General features: G+C 44.5%; 1 pseudogene across 1 annotated transcript; it reads right to left on the reverse strand.

The window, feature by feature from the left end:
* Window positions 1-10987: 10987 nt before the first annotated feature.
* LOC114293516 (cysteine-rich receptor-like protein kinase 14) lies at window positions 10988-14438 on the reverse strand (annotated as a pseudogene). The gene is made up of 6 exons (XR_014341271.1): window positions 14060-14438; window positions 13088-13207; window positions 12890-12985; window positions 12015-12136; window positions 11609-11819; window positions 10988-11409 (listed from the first exon to the last, which is right to left on the reverse strand). The product of XR_014341271.1 is annotated as a cysteine-rich receptor-like protein kinase 14 (transcript).
* Window positions 14439-20516: the final 6078 nt, after the last annotated feature.

Raw genomic sequence — 20516 nt, forward strand, 5'->3', positions numbered from 1 at the left:
GAGAGGTTGCCGGAAGGGAGCATACAACGGTGGCATCAGTTGGCCGAAGCGTTTGTTACGCGCTTCAAAACCAACACAAAAACACCAAAGGAAGTTGATCACTTGCTGAGTGTCAAGATGGAACCGTGCGACACACTGAAGGCATACAATTCAAGGTATTGGGAGACCTTCAACGAGATCCTGGATTGCCCGGTCAACCTTGCAATCACGCAATATAAGCGTGGTCTCCCGGTCGGACATAGACTGCGGGACTCGCTTACCATGCACCAGCCGACCTCCATGGGCCAGCTCATGCAGCGCATCAATGAGCACATCCGAGTAGAGGATGATGCGTCAGCTTCCACCGTGAAGGTTACTCCGGTCGGTACAGACAAGAAGACAGCAGGCAAAGTGCACGCAGTTGGGCAAGAGTCCAGCCGCTCAAATGACCGAGCAGAGGAATCAGACCGAGGTTCAAATCGTAAAAACCAGGGTAGAGGACGTCGGAATGACCGGGATGATTACCCCCGGGATGACGTTGAGGACGCAAACAGAAGAATGAAGGCGAGGACTGGCATAACCACGGTCTTCAAGATTCTAATCTATCGCATACTTAGTGAAATCCGAGACAAGGAGTATGTCCGGTTTCCTGCTAAGTTGGGCGATGGACAAAGGGGCTACAATCCGCGGTATCGTTGTACGTTTCACCGGGAGAGGGGCCACCGGACTGAGGATTGTTTGCCTTTGCGACAACATTTGGAAGAATTGGTTGCGGCAGGGCATCTGGACCTTTACATTGATGGCGGCGTGAAACCGAATCAGGCTCCGGTCGATCCCAGGGGACAGGATGACCGAGATGCACCACCACAAGGAGTTATTAATGTCATCCACGGCATCGTGGAACCGGAGCGTGTTTGCGAACTCCGGGGCATGATCAAGAAGGCAGAGCATATGAGAGAAGTTTTGTCAGTGCAGCCTGCCATCAAAAGGGGGAAGACAGAAGAGAAAGATGTGATTAGTTTCACCTCAAGGGATTTAGAGCGTATCCAGACGCCGCACAACGATGCTCTTGTAGTAACACTACGCGTCAAAGAGTTTGATGTTAGACGGATCTTGATCGATCAGGGAAGCTCGGTCGAGATCATGTATTATGATGCGTTCAAACAGCTCAAACTCCGTGAGACAAACTTGGCTCCGGCCACTTCGCCACTGGTTGGATTTAACTGGCAGCCGGAGTGGCCATTGGGAAAGATTATCCTGCCGATCAAAGCGGGATCCGTGGTCAAGCAAGTGGAGTTTTGGGTGCTGTAAGTGCCTTCAACGTACAACCTTATCCTTGGAAGAGGATGGCTTCACGCCATGCAAGCCGTAGCATCGACCTACCACCAGGTGATGAGATTCCCCTCGGCTATGGGGGCAATCGAGGAGATTTGGGGTGATCAGGTCATGTCCAAGCAATGCTTCGTGGCGGTCAACGGGAGCCGGGCTGCCAAAGGATTCGTTCAAATGATCGAGGGACCGGAGGACCGGAGTGTCTTGGACGAAGTTGGCACCAAAGCCGAAGACAAGGCTGTTGAAGAATTGGTTGAGGTGCGGATTGATGCCGAGCAGCCGGACAGATTCTTCTTGCTCGGTTCAAGTCTCTCGGCCATGGAGAGAACCGAGATGATTGAGTTTTTGATGGCGAATATCGAAGTCTTTGCATGGTCGCCCTACGACATGCCTGGCCTTGACCCAAGCTTTATCTGCCATCACCTCAATGTCTTCCCTGGATCAAAGCCAGTCATCCAGCGAACAAGGAGATCGGCGCTGCATCACGCTGAGGTAGTAGCAGATGAGGTAAAAAACTTGCTTGAGGCACGAGCAATACAGGAAGTGCACTACCCTCGGTGGATTTCCAACACGGTAGTGGTGCCTAAGAAGAATGGAAAGTGGCGAGTCTGTGTCGACTACAAGACAGTCAACCGAGCTTGTCCAAAAGACAGCTTCCCTTTGCCGCGCATTGACCAGCTAGTGGATTTGACGGCTGGACACAATCGGCTCAATTTCTTGGATACGTACCGCGGCTATCACCAGATTGCCATGCATGGGCCTGACCAAGAGATCACCTCATTCACGACTCCAAGGGGACTCTTCTGCTATCGAGTTATGCCCTTTGGTTTGAAAAACGCCGGAGCAACCTTTCAGAGGATGGTGACCAAAATGTTTGCTCCTTTGCTCGGCCGGACAATGGAGGCTTATATCGATGATATGGTGGTAAAGAGCCGACATGAGGCAAACCATTTGTCCGACGTAGCCGAGATGTTTGCCATTCTGAAGAAGCACAAGCTGCGCTTGAACGCCTCGAAGTGTGCCTTCGGCGTGGGATCCGGGAAATTTTTGGGATTCTTAGTCACGAACCGAGGCATCGAAGCAGACCCTACTCAGATCAGAGCCGTGCAAGAGTTGAAGCAGCCCAGCTCGGCTAAGGACGTGCAGCATCTGGCCGGGATGGCCGCCGCGCTTAATCGATTTATAAGCCGGTCATCAGATCGCTGCCGCCCTTTCTTTCAAGCATTGAAGTCAAAGTTCTCATGGGATGACGAGTGTGACCGAGCTTTGGCCGAACTCAAGGATTATTTGTCTTCTCCGCCGCTGTTGGTTACACCAGAGCCAGGTGAGGAACTCTACCTTTACCTTGCCGTCTCCCAGCACGCAGTAAGTGCGGTGTTAGTTCGGGCTGAAGGAATCAAGCACCTCCCAATTTTTTATGTAAGTAAGACCTTGCTGCCGGCTGAGACGAGGTACTTGCCGCTGGAAAAGCTTGCGTTGGCACTGATGATGGCTTCAAGGAAATTGGCACATTATTTTCGCGCCCATACCATCGTCGTACTAACCGAGTTTCCCCTCAAGGCCTTGTTTGAACGCGCAGACTTTTCAGGCCGAATTTTAAAATAGGCGGTCGAGTTAGGACAGTTCGATGTGAAGTTCCAGCCGCGCACCGCAATCAAAGCCCAAACCTTGGCCGATTTTGTTGCCGAGTTCTCACCTGGCACTCATCCGGTATGCCCGGTCGACATTGCCGAGGCAGATGATGAGACGCACGCAATGCCAACCGAGGAACAACCAGTTGAAGAAGAAAGCGTCGTGGAGTTAGTGCGCACCATCGCAGTTCCCTCAGTTTGCACGGTCATACCACTCGGCGATGCGATGACGGAGTTGTCTATCACCAACCCATCCACTCTGTCCTGTACCGCATCACCAAGGGGAGAAGGAATGGTTCCACACAGCTCAGAACTTGATGATTCGCCTACGGACTTGGGCATTCTGAACCAACTTGCTGAGTCCGGTGCCGAATCATCAAGGAGGGAAGGAATGGTTCCAGACAGCTCAGAACCTGCGGCCAGCTTCACACCGCAACCTGATGATTCGCCTACGGACTTGAGCATTACAGACCAACTTGCTGAGTCCGGTGTCGAATCACCAAGGAGCACTGAATTTGAACCGGTCAACACCAAACTTGACACCGCACAGCCGAGCAGTTGTGATCCCATTGCCCTTCGCAACTCTCAGGACCCATCTGACTGCTGGAAGCTTTTTGTGGGCGACATGTGGAAGCTTTTTGTTGATGGAGCGTCCAACCGCCATGATGCCGGCCTAGGTATTGTTCTTATATCCCCGGACGGCCTAACCATTGAGCATTCTATCACACTTGGCTTCCCGGCGTCTAACAACGAGGCTGAGTACGAGGCGCTTCTCGCCGGGCTCAAGAGCGTAATTCAAATGAAGGCTGCCGAGCTCCTGGTATACAGTGATTCCCAGCTTGTGGTTAACCAAGTTTCGGGGATTTATGAAGCGAAGGACGATAGGATGGCGAAGTACCAAGCTCTGGTCAGGGACCATATCAAGCAGTTTGAGGCAATCAGAGTCCAACGGATTGGCCGGGAAGAAAACAGCAGAGCTGATGAACTCGTCGGCCTCGCTTCCATGGTAGATAGTACGTCTCCAAACCCCCTGTTAATTGACTTTCTTCCGTGGCCGAGCATTGAAAACGCCGGGCAGACGGATGTACTCTGCGCCGAGTTAGGTCCTTCCTGGATGGACCCCTTGATCTTGTTCCTCAGAGACCGGACTCTTCCAACAGACAAGAAAGAAACACACAAAATCCGGGTGAAGTCAGAGCGGTTTTGGCTCTCTCCATCTGGCGCGTTGTATAAGAAGTCCTTCACCGGTCCTTACCTCAAGTGCGTGCACCCGAATAGTGTGGAGGCTTTCTTGTTTGAAATTCATGAAGGCATTTGTGGCAGCCACATAGGGGGCAGGTCCTTGGCCTACCGAGCTATTTCGCAGGGATACTGGTGGCCGTGCATGCAGGCCGACGCGCAAAAATATGTCCGCAAGTGCGAAAAATGCCAGAAATTCGCCCATCAGATCCACCAGCATGCCAGGGAACTTCTTCCCCTCACCAGTCCTTGGCCTTTCGCCATGTGGGGGCTAGATATAGTGGGACCACTGCCAACAGCACCGGGCAACCGGAAATTCTTCATCGCGGCCACAGATTACTTCACAAAGTGGGTTGAAGCTGAGCCCTTGGCAACCATCAAAGAGAAAGACGTGAAGCGATTTGTCTGGCAGAACGTGGTCACGCGGTTTGGCGTCCCCAAGATTTTGATCTCTGACAACGGCACCCAGTTTGACGGTCGCCTATTCAGAGGATTTTGTGAAGATTTGAAGATAGAATTCTACAACTCCACCCCGGCCTACCCGCAGTCCAATGGTCAAGCCGAAGCATCAAACAAGACTATACTAGATGGGTTGAAGAAACGGCTGGAAAAGGCTAAGGGCAAATGGGCTGAAGAATTACCTAGCGTCCTTTGGGCATACCGAACAACCCCGCGACGTTCGACCGGGGAAACTCCATTTGCTTTGGCTTATGGCATGGAGGCGGTCATACCTTTGGAAGTTGGAATGCCCACCCTTAGAAGCAAAAGTTTCGAGCCCGAGATAAATACCGAGGCTATTGCCTTGGAGCTCGACCTAGCGGAAGAGCGCCGGGAGAAAGCCCTCATCCATGTGGCAGCCTACCAACAAGAGCTCTCCAAGAAGTATAACAAGACAGTGCACCCCAGACCGTTCAAAGTTGGAGATTGGGTTTTGAGGAAGATTATGGGCAACACCCTGGTGCCAGGAGAAGGCAAACTAGGGGCAAATTGGGAAGGACCCTACAAGATCACTGGTCTGGCTGGCAAGGGGGCTTACCACTTGGAGGATCTAGAGGGAAGAGCCATACCCCGGCCATGGAATGCGGCCAACTTGAAATTGTATTATTTTTAAGCTTTTACTTTCCTCTTTTTGTAAAGAAATTTTTTGGCTTGCAAAGCAGAATGTAATTCTTTTTGTCAAATTATAGAAGTAATTTTGCTTTAGCACTTGTATTATTGTTTTAATGTTACGGACCGAGATGATGTACTCCGGTTGGAAGAGTTGGTGTCTTGCCCAACTTAGGATTCCCAACCGAGATGATGTACTCCGGTTGGAAGAGTTGGTGTCTTGCCCAACTTAGGATTCCCAACCGAGATGATGTACTCCGGTTGGAAGAATTGGTGTCTTGTCCAACTTAGGATTCCCAACCGAGATGATGTACTCCGGTTGGAAGAGTTGGTGCTTTGTCCGACTTCGGATTCCCAACCGAGATGATGTACTCCGGTTGGAAGAGTTGGTGCTTTGTCCAACTTAGGATTCCCAACCGAGATGATGTACTCCGGTTGGAAGAGTTGGTGCTTTGTCCAACTTAGGATTCCCAACCGAGATGATGTACTCCGGTTGGCAGAGTTGGTGCTTTTTCCAACTTCGGATTCCCAACCGAGATGATCTAATCCGGTTGGCATTGTTGAAGATTTGCTCACTGATTATTTCCAACCGAGATGATTATTCCGGTTCATGAGTTCGTTGTTTCGTTCTGCTTAAGTACTTATGGATTCCGGTTGATTTTTACCGAGATATTTTGCTGAAAAGGGCACACCGTGCAAACACTTGGCAAAAATTTGAAATTTTCATTGATAAGAAATTCATTACAAAAGGTGGGGACCAAGCCTGGTTACATCAGCAGTGTTGAAAGCAAAAATACAAAAGAGAAGAAAATTAAACTAGAGGGGATAGATGTGTGAATTCGTCCTCGCCGGCCTCAAGGTCAACGGTTGGACCGGTATCTTGGGCACCGGGCTCCTCATTGCCGGGCTGCTCTTGCACCTCGGCCTCTTCTTCCTCAGAATCTGTCTGCCCGTCCCCATCTTCAAGTCCCTCCTCGGCCTCAGCCTGTAAAGCGCTGAAAACATCGTTGGCATATGGCACGAGGTAGACCGGTAGTGAAGCTTTGGGAGGATTGGCAAAAACGTCGGTGTCAGAGCCCTGGCCGAGCTGTTCGCAAGCGGATTTCCAGCCAGCCTTGAAGTATATGTCTTGTGTTGCAAAGACTTGCTTCTTGTAATTCTTCTCGGCCTCGTTGAAACCCGCGTTGTTGGCAGCCCGGCAAGCTTTCTTCTCCGACTTCTTCAAGGTATCCACCTCGGTCTGGAGCTCGCTTTGTTTTTTCTCAGCTGCATTCAGTTGACCGAGCAGCTTGTTATTATCAGTGTTGGCCATCTCGAGAGAAGCTTTAGCCCGGCCGAGCTCGGCTTGAAGGCTTTCAACCTGGCTGGCAGTGTCGTTGGCTTTCTGCCTAAGCCGGTGGATGCGCTCCAAAACCAAGTGTTGTTTTTGAATGGCCTGCACAAAGAAGCAAAGTTGATCAGAAAGGAGACCGAGCAGAAAGGAAACCGAACAAACACTTATGAAATTTTTCAAAGCAACATCCACTTACCCTGGCCATGGACTTCACCGACGATTTGACCAACCGGGTGTCTGGGACGTGGTCGCTGCCGACCACGTTGCTCGGTAGCAGCAGGGCCTTGGTCAGATCAAAGGCGAGCAAATGCTCTTTGTCAGCTTTGATAGAAGCCGTTGCCGGGATGTCCTGACCCCGGTGCTTCAAATGTGGGCGCCAGGCCGGCACTGGGGCGGGGGCGTCAGTTGGGTGCTCGGTGGTAAGCTCGGTGACTAGCTCGGCGGACGGGTCTGCCCGAGCTCTTTTTCCGGCCCGACATGCAGGGGCTTCTCGGCTGGATTGCCCGGCGGATTGAGTGGCAAGGGCGACCACGGCGCAACTGGATTGACCGGCGGCAGGCGACCGAGTTACCACGCTCGGCACCTCGGCGGATGTGGCGGTGAGCAGGTTTTTGATTCGACTTCTTTTGGCCATCTCTTGCTCGTCTGTCAGTCGGATTAGCGGGACGTCGGGTAAGGTTGGATCTGGAGGTGGAGAAGGAGCTCTGAGGAAGTCAGTTACTCTACTCCGGCGCGGGGCAGAATACCTATACGTCGGGGTATAGCCGAGTAAATCGTTGCAATCCCGGTGACGGTACCTAAGCACGGCCCGAATTGCTTCGACGTTGGGGAATTGGTAGTTGGCTTGCAAGGCTTGGATAGCTGCAAAAGAAACAGGGAAACCGGTTAGTTAAACTAAAGAATTAAGTTCACCGAGCAAGTTTGAGTGGCTTACATGAAGAACCGAAGTCCTTGCTTATGAACCAGCCCGGCACCTCGGCTGTTTCGTAATTGCCGGACACCCAGAAAAAATCATCGTCGTGCATATCTTTATCCGGGGTGCCGGTTACGATTTTTTCCTTGCCCGGTCTTATTTTCAAGTAGTAAGCTAGGCCGTCACCGGTGTGGCCCATTGTGTATTGCCTCAATATCTCGGCTAGGCCTAAGTTGGTGCCTAGCCGTTGGTTCAATTCGTCAATGCCGTTGATTATTCTATAAGTGTTGGTGGACACCTGTGTGGGTGCCAGCCCGGTGCGGCGGAGGAACTCGGTTATGAGAGGGTTGAGCGGGAAACGAAGACCCCCTTCAACGATGGATAGCACGGTGAAGGGGCACTCCTCCCTACCCCAAGGTGTGGTCTCATCTTCTGCGAGCTGCAGGTGGACATCGGCCTGGACGCCGTACTCCTCCCTGAACGTAGCCAGCGCAGCCGGAGTATCCACTAGGAAGCGGAATTTCCCCATTTTTGGCCGGCTTAGTGTATCCCGGCTGAGGGGTTTGGCTCTGGGTATTGGATGTTGCCCGGTCCTGAGAGCCTCAGGAATGACAGTGGTCCCCTTGGACTCTGCGGGAAAAGGATGGCAAGTGTTAAGTGTTAGCGCGGTCGCGCGAAAGGTGCTGGATTTTAGCTCGGTCATTAAGGGTGCCAAACCACCTCGGTTGTCCATTCTATCTAAGGAGCCCGGTCGCCCAAGCGGACCAGATGTTAGCCCGGTTGAACGGCCAAGTCCTTTTGTTATCTCGGTTTTCGCTGGGGTTGAAACAAACATGTTGTTTGCCCGGTTTGGTTGGTTTTTTGGATCAAAAGAAGGCCCAGAGCCCGGTTCACCCCAGTTCTTCAGCGTTCTTCAGGAAGACGAAGAACACCAAGAACAATGGGGGGTTTGGGACAGATTCTATGGCCTTTGCCCTAAATGCTACGTTTTTGTACCCTAATGTGTGTAAAATAAAAGAAAATGGCAACAGAATAAGGGTGAGATGACTTACCAGAAAAGGGCAGGGCCTAATCCCACAATCACGAAGAATGGCAGTCGAGCTTGAGCTTCAGAATCGTCACAAATGGAGGCAGCAGTAGGAAGAAATGGAATGGTGGGGGGCGAGTATACATAGGCGAAAGAGACCGCCCAAATTCAAAATCTGACAAGAACGGCGGGTTGGCTTCTCGATGACCAATGGGAGCTCGCCACGTGTCCCCATTTATGGCTACGTCAGGATTGATGCAACGGGTTGAAGAGACGAAGAGCCAGCCGAGCTACTTTCGACGAAAAGGCTGAAAGCCGAGGAACATGACCGGGGAAGGATTGCAAATTAGCTCGGTGAAGCTTCGGCATCTTGGAAACCGGGGAAACGTCATCTCGGTTGAAGTGAGTAATCCCAGTCACGCTTCCGCGGACGGAATTAAGGGGCAATTGAGAGGGTAATTTATGATCTGGAGTTGGGCCGAGGTGACGGTCGAGCAGGTTGAGGGCCCAACGGTGTATGGGGCCGAGCTGATCAACTATCCGCCCAGAAATGGGCTGAGAGAACTTGGGCCGGGCAGAGTTGGACTGAGTGTGTGTGCCACCCCGGACCGTACAGAAACCGCTCGGCCAGGAAGTGACCGGTCAGACCAGGATGCTCGGTCCGAGGATGGTCGAAACCGGACAGATCGAGAGACCGGCGCCCGGAAAGGCGCGGTCAGCCGAGGTAGTTGATTGACCGGCAAGAAGGCCAACCAAAGGAGGTGCCCGGGCTAGGCTTTGCCGAGATGCCGCCTAGCCCGGTCCTTCATGTGTTTGTCCGGCTAGGCGCATGGGTTTGAAGCATGACATGGCCGAGGTAGAGCAGCTCGGCTGCCGAGCTCCAGCTGTGAAGTCAGGCAGTTGAGGTTAGGTGGTGAATGGCATGGTTTATGCTGACAGATGGGATAGCAGAGCCATGTGTCAGGAGAGGACTGGGAGTGGATATGGGGCTCAGAAGGTATAAAAGCATGACTGCGCCCCCAATACGCAGGACGAACATCTCTGTAAGAAATTCTTACACTCAAACACTCTCTCCCTTCTCTCTATCCATCCTAAGGTGTGTGCTAATTTGACCGTCGGAGGGTGTTTCCGGCCACACACCGCCGGGTAGCTCACCGTTATTTGCTCGCAGGTGATCGGATATCGACGGAGCTCGGAAGAAAGGAGTACGGGCTTGCCGGAATGTTTGCTCCCCGTACAATCGGCGCCGTCTGTGGGAATATTTGATTAGTCGATCTATATTTATATTTGTACTCCGGTTCATGAGTTGGTGCTTTTTCCAACTTCGGAATATTTTGCTAAATCATGAACTGAATGATGCCCCAAATTCAATTTGCTAAATCAGGAACAAGATGAATTGGATTTGTAAATGAAAGAATGTTTTGCATTCGTAAAATCAAACCTGTACATTACAAAAGCCAAAATTAACCTTGTAATTTTAAAATTTCCATCTATACCAAAAATTAAAAAAAAAAACACACACACACACACAACAACAACTAATATCAACGAGGCCGTGGCACTGTAATTGAAGCCTCATTAATTGACAAGTTCACAGGATGCTCTAGGGATAGATTTGCACTAGAAGGAAATTGGTTCGATAAGGACATGTGTGGCTGTATGCTACTTTGGATAAAGAATCCAGGTTTTGAGGGTAGTGGGAGACTGATACTCAAGCTAGTTAGCATTAAAACAATTGAAGCCATTGTTGGTCTCTTAGCGACTTTGTTTTGTACACATAACAAGCCAATGTGAATGCACCTCATCATTTTACTCTTTGAATTGCCCTAAAGTGTTTGGTCGATCAAACTCAATGGTTTGCCTTCCCTCCATTTTTTCCATGCCTATACGAAGTAGATGAGATTAAATAAACTAACAATTAATTCAGGCCTCGTTTGGGAATAGGCTAATTTAGTAACTTTTTGGCTATTTGGCTAAAATATGAGCTAAAAAAAATTAGTATGTTTGGGATGACTTTTTGGCTAATTACGAAAAGATGTGCAAAAAGTAGAGAGAAAAGAGAATCTTTGACTTTTTGGTATGGGTTATTGGCTTTTTGGCTAATTTAGTAACTTTTTGACTTTTTGGCTAAAACAGAGCCTTCCCAAACGAGGCCTGATAGTGTACCCAAATACATGTTTTGCCATGTTTGGATCACATAACATCCTGTAAATGTGAAATTATAAAGAATGCATTCAAAAGTTTTGCACTCGCATAGCTTGGAAGATGATCTATATGCTCTCTGTGGCTAGAATGACCATTCTTTTTACCACTCACAATCTCAATGATTAAAACACCAAAATTGAAGACATCAGTTTTAACTGAGAATTGTCCGTAATTTGCATACTCAGGAAGCATATACCCACTACATGACATGACCAGCTGAATTGATTAAGATTTTGATGCTAAAATTATTTTTCAATACCAATTTAAAATTTGGTATTTTTTTCTTGTTCTGGTTTGCTTTCCTAATTCATTAATAGATTGACTTACAAGATACCAATCAATCTCATGAAACGTGTAAGAAAACATATAATTTGTGAATAAGCAGAAAAATGAAATTTTTACTTACTAGGTTCCTACAATTCTTTTTGTTTTGCCTCGACTTTGATCATTAACAAACAACCTTGCCATGCCAAAATCTGCAATTTTGGGTTCATCGCACCATCTAACAAAACATTACTAGCTTTGAGATCACGGTGAATTATCTTAAGTTGAGAATCTTCATGAAGATACAGAAATCCGCGTGCAATGCCTACTATGATTTTGTAACGTGTTTCCCAATTTAATAGCATCTGCTTTGTTGGATCTACATAGTCATCCAAATAATAAGTAATCACTATGCATAAGTATTACTAAGACAGATATGAAGCTAATGCACAAGTAGCAAGAAGGTAAAAAAAGTCGAAACAATCATAGTAATTGAGATTCATTATGGACTTCTCATGAGATAAAATAGTAGGATTATCTTAAAGTCATAGATACATTTGGTGGAGATATAGCCATACCAAAAATGAAACGATCAAGGCTTGCATTGGGAACAAACTCGTAGATAAGAAGCCTTTCTTTTCCTTCGAAGCAAAAACCGAGGAGCCTAACAAGATTTTTGTGTTGGAGTTTGGCCATTGACACAATTTCATTCTTGAATTCAACTTCACCTTGTTGAGAACCACCTCTAAGTTGTTAAACAGCAATTTCTTGCCCAATCGAGAGCTTACCCTATTGAATGTGAATCCATGAGGTTTTATGCACTCCATGTTAGCAAAGTTGTGCTAAAATATATTGCTATATGTAGCATATAGAATGGTTCACCCATTTTTTCTTTTTTCTTTTTTGTGTGTAAATTTTTTTTTTTTTGTGTGTGTGTGTGTGTGTGTGTGTAACTAACACAAGTTGCCAATAATGTTTCGTTACCTTGTACACAAAACCAAATCCACCTTCTCCAAGCTTATTAGCACTTGAAAAGTTATTTGTTGCTGCTCTTATTGTGGCAAAATCAAGTTGGAAAGAATCCACACTTTGAGATGCATCCTCATCTTGACATAAGTAAACAAGTTACACAGAGACTTTAAATGAGAAAATATATTTAGGCTAAAGATTTTTGCATTTTATAAGTGTTTAATCCTACTTCTAGAGTTGCACATCTGAATCGTTTGCTTTTGTTGGGATCGTTCACCCATGTGGACAAAAGTTGCCTGTGAAGGTGATCTATATGATTACGTGCAAATGCGGGACATATTGGGTTTCAGTACAGTGAGCTAATTTGCAAGGTATTTCGTGCTTGGAGGTGCAGGCACCTCAATGAAAGAGTGGATTCCTGAGAAGTGAAGATCAACATTGCTCATTGGTGAAGAATTTACAGAAGACTGAGTAACAGACTCAATAGTTCACCCCGTAGGTGCGAAATAGGGTGATTGTTCAGATGGTCTGCCTATGTGGACTAGAGTACAAAGTCTCACAAAACAAGTGTCAAGTCTCGTATAAATGTGAATTGTAGGCATTCATTGTACAATGTGATTTAGAAGTCCAAGCCTAGCACATAGACAATATTGTACAATTGAGGCCAGGATAGACGTGTTAGCATCAAGAACTTCCGCTGTGTGCCTAACTTTAGTTTTGACAATCAACCACAAGTTTTAGTGATCCATATACCCATATTTTATTTATTTATTTATTATTATTACCATGCCAAGAATTTGCATATTAAATTTGAAACAAATTGTACAGTATCATTCTCTAATGTAACCAAAAGCAAAAACCTTTCTACTCTTCCATTTTTGAATATTTACCAGCATGATGCACGCCACCTCGTCTAAAAATCATAAACAATTTTGATGCAGTTCTTATCCAAGCCATTTTGGAGGGATGACCAGAATCCAACCTTTCTACAATATCAGAAACCCAGTACGTTAATCTTTTCCTGTAATAACCATTGTTAAATTTAAGCATAAGCCATGCAAAATGAATAAGCCTAAATAATAGCTTACTTTGGAAATTCTCGCTCTTCGTTAATTGGAAAAAGGCACAGTCAAGGGTAATAACCACTAATAAGAAACTGATTGGAACGACAACGATAATAACGATCTGAAATGTGGCACTCCTGTTGTCTGCACTAGACATAAAATGTTAAGATTATATTTTTCAAGTGCAACTTCAACAATTGAAAGGAGGATCAAATGGTTCCAATCCAAAAAATACTAAAGAAAATAAATCAAACACATTAAGGCGTAAGAAAGGATAATATGCGGTTCAATGATGTGTCTTGGGAAATGAAAAGCAAATTCACCATATGCAATGAAAATCCCAAAGCTCACTTTATAACTCAGCTACCAAAGAATACTATTGTCACATTTCACTTAAATCCTTTCAAGAAGTACAATAAGGCTTGGTTTGGCATCTTCAAAAAAAAGTTAGAAAGTCAAAAAGTCACTATCATATTTAAGTCACATCATCTTATTTAAGTCACATTACCTTTCTACTACATCACTTCAAACCCAACCCATATCTAACCCATATTTCATAAAAAGTCAAAAAGTATACTTATTTAGATCATCCCAAACTACCCCTAAATACTTTTAGAATGTTAGGGCATAGGCTTTCCACCCCGTGCCCTTCATAAAAAGCCCTAACAAAAATTAAATCTAGGGCAAATTAAGACAATAGTTTCTATACTCTGGTGTTTCTATCGTTTTGGTCCCTGTAATATCAATTGGCTCGATTTTAATCATGAATTTATAAATTTGTTTCAATTTATTACAATTAGCAATTTATTTATGAAAAAGACGTATATAATGTGTCATATTTTTAAGAGTAAAATTATAAATTTATTCAATTTAGTAGGTTAATTTCAACTAATTCAGTGATTAATTTTCGTCAAAAATAATAATGACATTATCAATTGAATCAAATTGACACAAAATTTAAAATTGAACCAATTGAAATTATAGGACTTGAACTACCTTCTTTTGTTGTTGTGTTCGTTGATGGTGTTAAAAGGGGAGGAGCAAAAATAACTGCAAGTGGTGGCGGTGGCGGTGAAGCATCAGCTGTAGATTCAAGGAAGTGATACAGCTTATACTGAAAAACACAGCTTGGTTTCAGAATATCTATTGTTAGCTTCCTATTACAACAACTTTGATAATCACCCACTGCTCCTCTTAGACAATCTCTACAATCACCTGATGATAGGTCTGGAGTACACATCATGAGAGCATATATATTCTCATATTCTGTAAAGTTTTTTTTACCACTTGCAAACTTGAGTCTAGAAGAACCTATGGAAGCTTTGGAAACAAGGCTATCAACCAAACTATTTAAGGCCCAATCAAACTCATCCATGTTGTTGTTGGAAATGGTTATAAAATTCTGAATAAAACCATAATTTTTTCTTAAGTTCGGTCTATTTTTTAGGTGGGCTCTGAGTGTCGATTTACTCGGATCAAAGTGGTAACGCGTTTTATGCCGCGTTGTGATTCACGTGGTATATTTGGTTGCTCAAAACCATTACCGAGTGAATGGGAAATTGAAGCCAAAGTGTGCTCCATGGAAATGGAGTTTTGGTGGAAATTCCTTAAGGTTGTAAATTGGCTTGTCCCACATTGATTTGGTGGGAAGTTTTGAAAGGGTTTATAAGGCTTAGGGTGAGATACTTGGGGTGTGCCTCAAGGGGTACCCAAGTGTTTTAGAGGGAGAGGTTATGGGCTAGACCCATTGGACCCAAAAATCACCACACGCGCACCGCCGGTCGGGCGGGCTGGGGTTGGGCCAAAAACATTTGAATTTAATTTTATTTTTTATTAAAATAAAATCCAGAATTCAAATTAAATTGGTTTGGATTTTTTGTTCATCCAAACAGGACCCTTCCCGTTTTCAAACAGAATTAAACGGATTTGGATTTATTGCTCATCCAAACAGAGCCCTTCCCATTTTCAAACAGAATTAAACGGATTTGGATTTATTGCTCATCCAAACAGAGCCCTTCCCGTTTTGCTATCTGTTTGAATTCAAAACCAACAGGTATCATACCTGTTCAATTCAAAACCAAAAGCCACATACCTGTTCAATTCAAAACCAAGAGCCACCTTCACATCTATAAATAGGACCACCCTCATTTGATGTTTTCCATTCAGAAATTTCGTATTTCACTTCTGCTAATTATATTCTTCATCTTGCTGCATTTTATTTCCGAAAGAAAGAGTGTAAACACTTAGTGTGTTCGTAAGGCAAACAATTTGTAGTGATGCTATTGTTTGTGGTAAGATCATTTCATCCTGGGAGATAGACGTCCAAATTCTGAAAGCACCGTGGAGAGGACGAATCTGTCTTAAGGACACAGTGTTAAACACTGGACTTGATCAGAAAAGTTATTCAAATAAATTAACCAAGTAAGTTGTTTAATTTTATTTTGTTTTTTATTTGTTTATTTAATCAGATTTTATTTTTGTTTTTGTAACAAAATAAAATCTGTGGTTTTATTTATTTATTATTATTTCGAGTTTGATTTTTGTAATCAAACAAATTCTCTCCTTTTATCTATTTCTTTTATTCTTGTTGTTGTTTTGTATACAACAGAATTTAATCTATTTAAATACAGTGAAGATTGTCCAACAGTTGTTGCTAACATTATTTACATTCCACACGAACCCAGCTGGATGCGTATTCATAACCCCGAAAAAGGACTTGTTTGAGCACCGTACAATGCACCGAGTGGGTCCCCATTCAATGGCTTCTTTTTGGTTGGGACAGTTCTTGATGATGGACTGACTAGGGGAATCGATACAGTCGAAGCAAGTTAGGTCTGCAAAGTCCGAGAGCATAAACAGTGTCAGAGCCATGGCCGATGGTGGCAGTGTAAAAGCCACCATTGGCCGTGACATTTGAGGCAATGGAAGAGAGAGCGATGTCACGGTTTTTGCCATACGTGCTATTTGTTGTGAAATTGCCTGTGTTATAACCGTCCTGAGCAGTGATTTGGGGAAGAAGGGTTTTGAGTATAGAGAAAGAAAGAAAACAAAAGTTGAAGTACCCATTTCTTGAGTCTTTGGGACAAGAATTTAGTTTTTATATAGGAAGAAAAGAGTGGCCAAATATGGTTTTGACAGGGTCATAATATTGGGATCAGCTCCCCTCGCACTATCTTCTCCATATATAACGATTAGTTAGTACCTGTTGGCTACATATTTTGTATAAAGTCAATCACAGTTCAACACGTGGTAGGTTGAGGGTAATACGGGAAGACAATTCAAACCTTCGATCGTGATCGTACACGTGGCAGTTAGTAACGGTTTTCATAAGATCTGCGTAGTATTGGATCAGCAAAGAGATGCAAAGTGATGTGGCTTCAACGGTTACTCACATTTAAATTCAAAATCAGGAGGGAAGCCTAATTGCAGGTGTTGGCATAGTGGAGCTAACTATAAGCCAACATGATCAGCGATCATAGAGGAGCGGTTCGACAGTTAGAAATGAAGTTCGATGGTTATCCTTGAGAAGTATAAATAGCAGAGAAGGACTCAGAAAAAGCCCCAGACTCAGATCTATAAAACCAGTTTTATTCTACTTTATTTCTTTTCCAGTTTTTACATTTCTTGTTCTTTACATTTTCATACTTCAAATTCCAGCACTGCATTTTGTTCATAGGAGTAGTTTTCAAATAGGTCGTTGCTGTAAACCTCTACGAGACTGATTCAGATATTTGTAAGTTTTTTATTTGCTTAATAAAATACTATAACTGTTCTTCATTTAATCATTGTTTGCTTAATTCTCCTAAACAAAGCCACCAGTAAAAGTCCTCTTCATTGAGGCTGAAAGAACTAAAACACAATCGTCTGATAATTGGTTGGCAATTAACATTCTGTAAGGACTGATTGATCCTTGCTGGCACACTCATAATTACAAAAATAACCTTCGAAAGCCAAAAAAGCCAACATATATTTTTGGCACGCCCTGTGGGACTAGTTGAAATGGCTAGACGTAGGAGACAAGGAGAAAATGAACGCTTGGAACAAGGCGTGGAAGGAGAGGTAGAAATGCCTAATGTAGAGGATAATGTGATAATACATACTGTGGAAACACCCATTTTATCAGAACCTATGGTCGAACAGACCAACACTTCGGAACAAGTACCACATGTTCATAATATTGGACGAGGCCAAGGAATTGGACCATCCACTGTTCCATCTACTCAGCCAATGAATCCATGGGGTGGTCTAGTAGATGCCATGGGACAACAGTTAATGAGACAATGGAAAAATGGGTAACATCCTTTTTGGATTGAATGAATGCTCATCAACCAACTAATGCAAGGCATATAGAGGAAAATTCAAATGTCCCTCAGCAAAGATTGGCTAGAGACAAATAGCCTATGCAGAGTAATGGGCATACTAATGGTCAAACTAGTAACCAAAATCATAAAAGACCAGAACCTCAGTCTTGGTATGAACCTCTTTCGAGACCTATGGCAAATCAAAATGCCTTATTACTTAACAGTGAAGCCATGCAAATAGGTGGATCTGACCCAACAAAAGATAATGGTGTAAGGATGGTTTCAAATCCCATGTTTGAAGCCATACCTGGCACGAGGGGGTTCACTAATCCTTTGTTCGAATTTATACCCGGGGGGTTAGAAGGTTTTCCTACAACTGGAAGAGACACAACACATGTTTTAGCACCTTTCGCAGGTCCTTTCACAGGACAGGATCAAAGGGGTCACCCATACCCCCAACAGCAGCCAGCACTACAAGGACAACCAGTCCCAAATATACCACCCTATGGACTAAGAGGACCCCAGGCACAAGGTTGTCCACCAAATCCTGTGTTTGTTCCTCCAATAGTGGTTCAACAGACACAAAATATGGTCCCTAGGGACCAAATTGCTGACATTGTCAGAGAGATGTGTGGACCAATGGCTCAGGGGATTTAGACTCCTATGTATAGGAAACCGTACCTAGAATGGGTAGATAGGGTACATGAATACCCAAAAGGTTTCAAGATACTAGATTTTGTCCTTTTTATGGGAATGGAAACCAGTCAACGGTTGAGCATATTGCTAGGTTCGCGGCTCAATGCGGTGAATTTACCAATAATGACTATATGGAGTTAAGATATTTTCCCAAATTCTCTAACTGGGGGAGCATTTGTATGATATATTAACCTTACACCTGGCTTTATCTAAACTTGGCAACAAATGGAAGAGACATTTCATGCCCAATTCTTCTAAACAGAGCCAGAGGTTTCCATGGCAGACTTGGCAAGATTGAGTCAAAGACCTGATGAGAAGGCTACTCAGTTTATTACCAGATTTAAAAGAGCACGAAATAAATGTAGGATCATCTTACCAGAGCCTGAATTTGTGAGATTGGCTCAAAATGGTTTAGAGTTTAGGCTTCGAAAGAAGTTTGACTCAACTAAGTTTAGAGACTTAGTGGAATTAACCTATGAGGTGTCTAGGTATGAAGTATTACTAGAAGAAGAACAAGATCGAAGTAATGCATCGTACAAGATGTATTATAGAGATCCTAATTATGAGATTGATACAGCAGAGATTGTAGGGAAAGAACCTGTGATCTGTGAGACATTAATTCATAAAGATATAACAATTGATCAGCAGTTTAAAAAGAAAGACCTTCATAGGAAATACTCTTTTGACTTAACAAAGGTAGATGACATTTTTGATCGTTTGCTTGCTGTAAATTTCTTGAAGTTACCAAAGGAGTCAAAATTCTGTCTCCAAAAGAACTTAAAGGAAAAGTGTATTGTAAATGGCATAATTCTTGGTCTCACTCAACTAAACACTGCATTGTTTTTTTAGACAGGATCCAAAAGCAGATTTGAATAGGGAGTTTAAAATTCCCAGCTAAAGCAGAAAAGGCCATGGGGATTGATACTAATCCATTCCCAGAAATTGGCAACCAATGTTATTATGCTAGACTTCCAGAACTTGTCCTTAAAAGAATTAGAAGAAGTCAATGTGCAGATACATGTTGCCAGCCAGACAACTGTCAAGAAACACACTAGAAATCTACCAACTATTGGACAAGGTTTCTTAGACCAGAGGGAAGACTCTGATGAAGAAGCATTGGATGACGATTCTTTAGAAGCAACTGTCATGCAAAGAATGTGTCGCAGATGCATGCTGAGCTATAAGTGGTTGAAAGCGCTTCTAATTGATGGGAAGCAATATTACAATGATGTGCAGAGGCGTCCTAAACCAACCAGTGCTTATAACAAAAGGCCATATCCAACTAGTATTAGGTAGCAGCCATTAATGGTTGAGCCAACAGCCGCTAGAATGCGTTCTAAAGGAAAGAGGCCATTATATGAGTCCAGACTACCTAATTATTACAGAATGGAGAGCGGTCATCCTGAAAGGAGACCGAAGAAGGGTTCAGTTTATGGGATCAAAGCCAGAGATTGGCCTCCTAGACCAACCTCATGTAGGACGGAAAGTGGCCACCTTCACCAAAGGCCTGAGTTAGGCCCGAAACAGGGGGTCAGGGTTAAGCAGTGGCCTTCACAGCCAGCTTCGAAGGAAGAAAGAAACAGTTCAACAGCTGGGTTAGTAGGTTCGTGGGTACCTGGAGTTCCAGATTGGTTTGTCATGCACAACAAACCTAGGGAGATGTCTACCCAAAGAAATGTTGTTGGAAACCAGGGTAGGATGGTCAAACCTCCTTTGGTGGACAATTGGGTATTGCTTAAGCACTCGAAAACAAAAGAACCAAATATGGTCCCAGTGATTTCTAGGTCCTAAAGAAGGAAGATCCAACGAAGGTACACTCAGTACCAAAAGGATCTGAAAAGAAGGTGGAGAAAGTTCTTCATTGGTTCAGCTAAAGAGCCAAGCAGAAGGAGAAGAAGATTCAAAGTTAGACCATAATCTAAAATCGACCTTTCCAGACAAAAAGAGTTGTAGCAGGGAGCGGTTGGCCAAAGTTCATTTCGAACCAAAGGCCAAGGAAAGATCCAGCTTGGTAGGATTGGAAAAAGTTTTGATGGAAAGTGATAGTGAGATAGAAGAGGAAGTCGTCCCAGGCCAATGAAAGGGGATGGTTGAGGAAGGAATGTTTGAAGCCTTCATGGCTGAACAGACATTTTTAGTCAAAAAACTAACAGAAACAGACCATTCGAAGGAAGTTACTAATACAGAAGTGCCAGAATGCAGCATGGAGGACGCTTTTGAAGTAATTGAACAAGTTGACCACGAGGGAAAGCAGGTACAGTCAGTCATCCAATTTGGCTCGTTTCTTCCGGTGTTAGTGAATATGGTGCTTATATTACCACAAGAGTTTCAAGCTGAAGATGAAAACCAAGGTCAGGAGATTAACCCAATTCTAGTCTCTAGTGAAGACTCACAAGTAAGTATGGTGCAAGACGAATCTGAAGTAGCCACACCAATGGAAACTGAAGACGAGAGTG

This window comes from Camellia sinensis, chromosome 9, assembly GCF_055761805.1.
Source record: "Camellia sinensis isolate YWXY chromosome 9, ASM5576180v1, whole genome shotgun sequence".
NCBI lineage: Eukaryota > Viridiplantae > Streptophyta > Magnoliopsida > Ericales > Theaceae > Camellia > Camellia sinensis.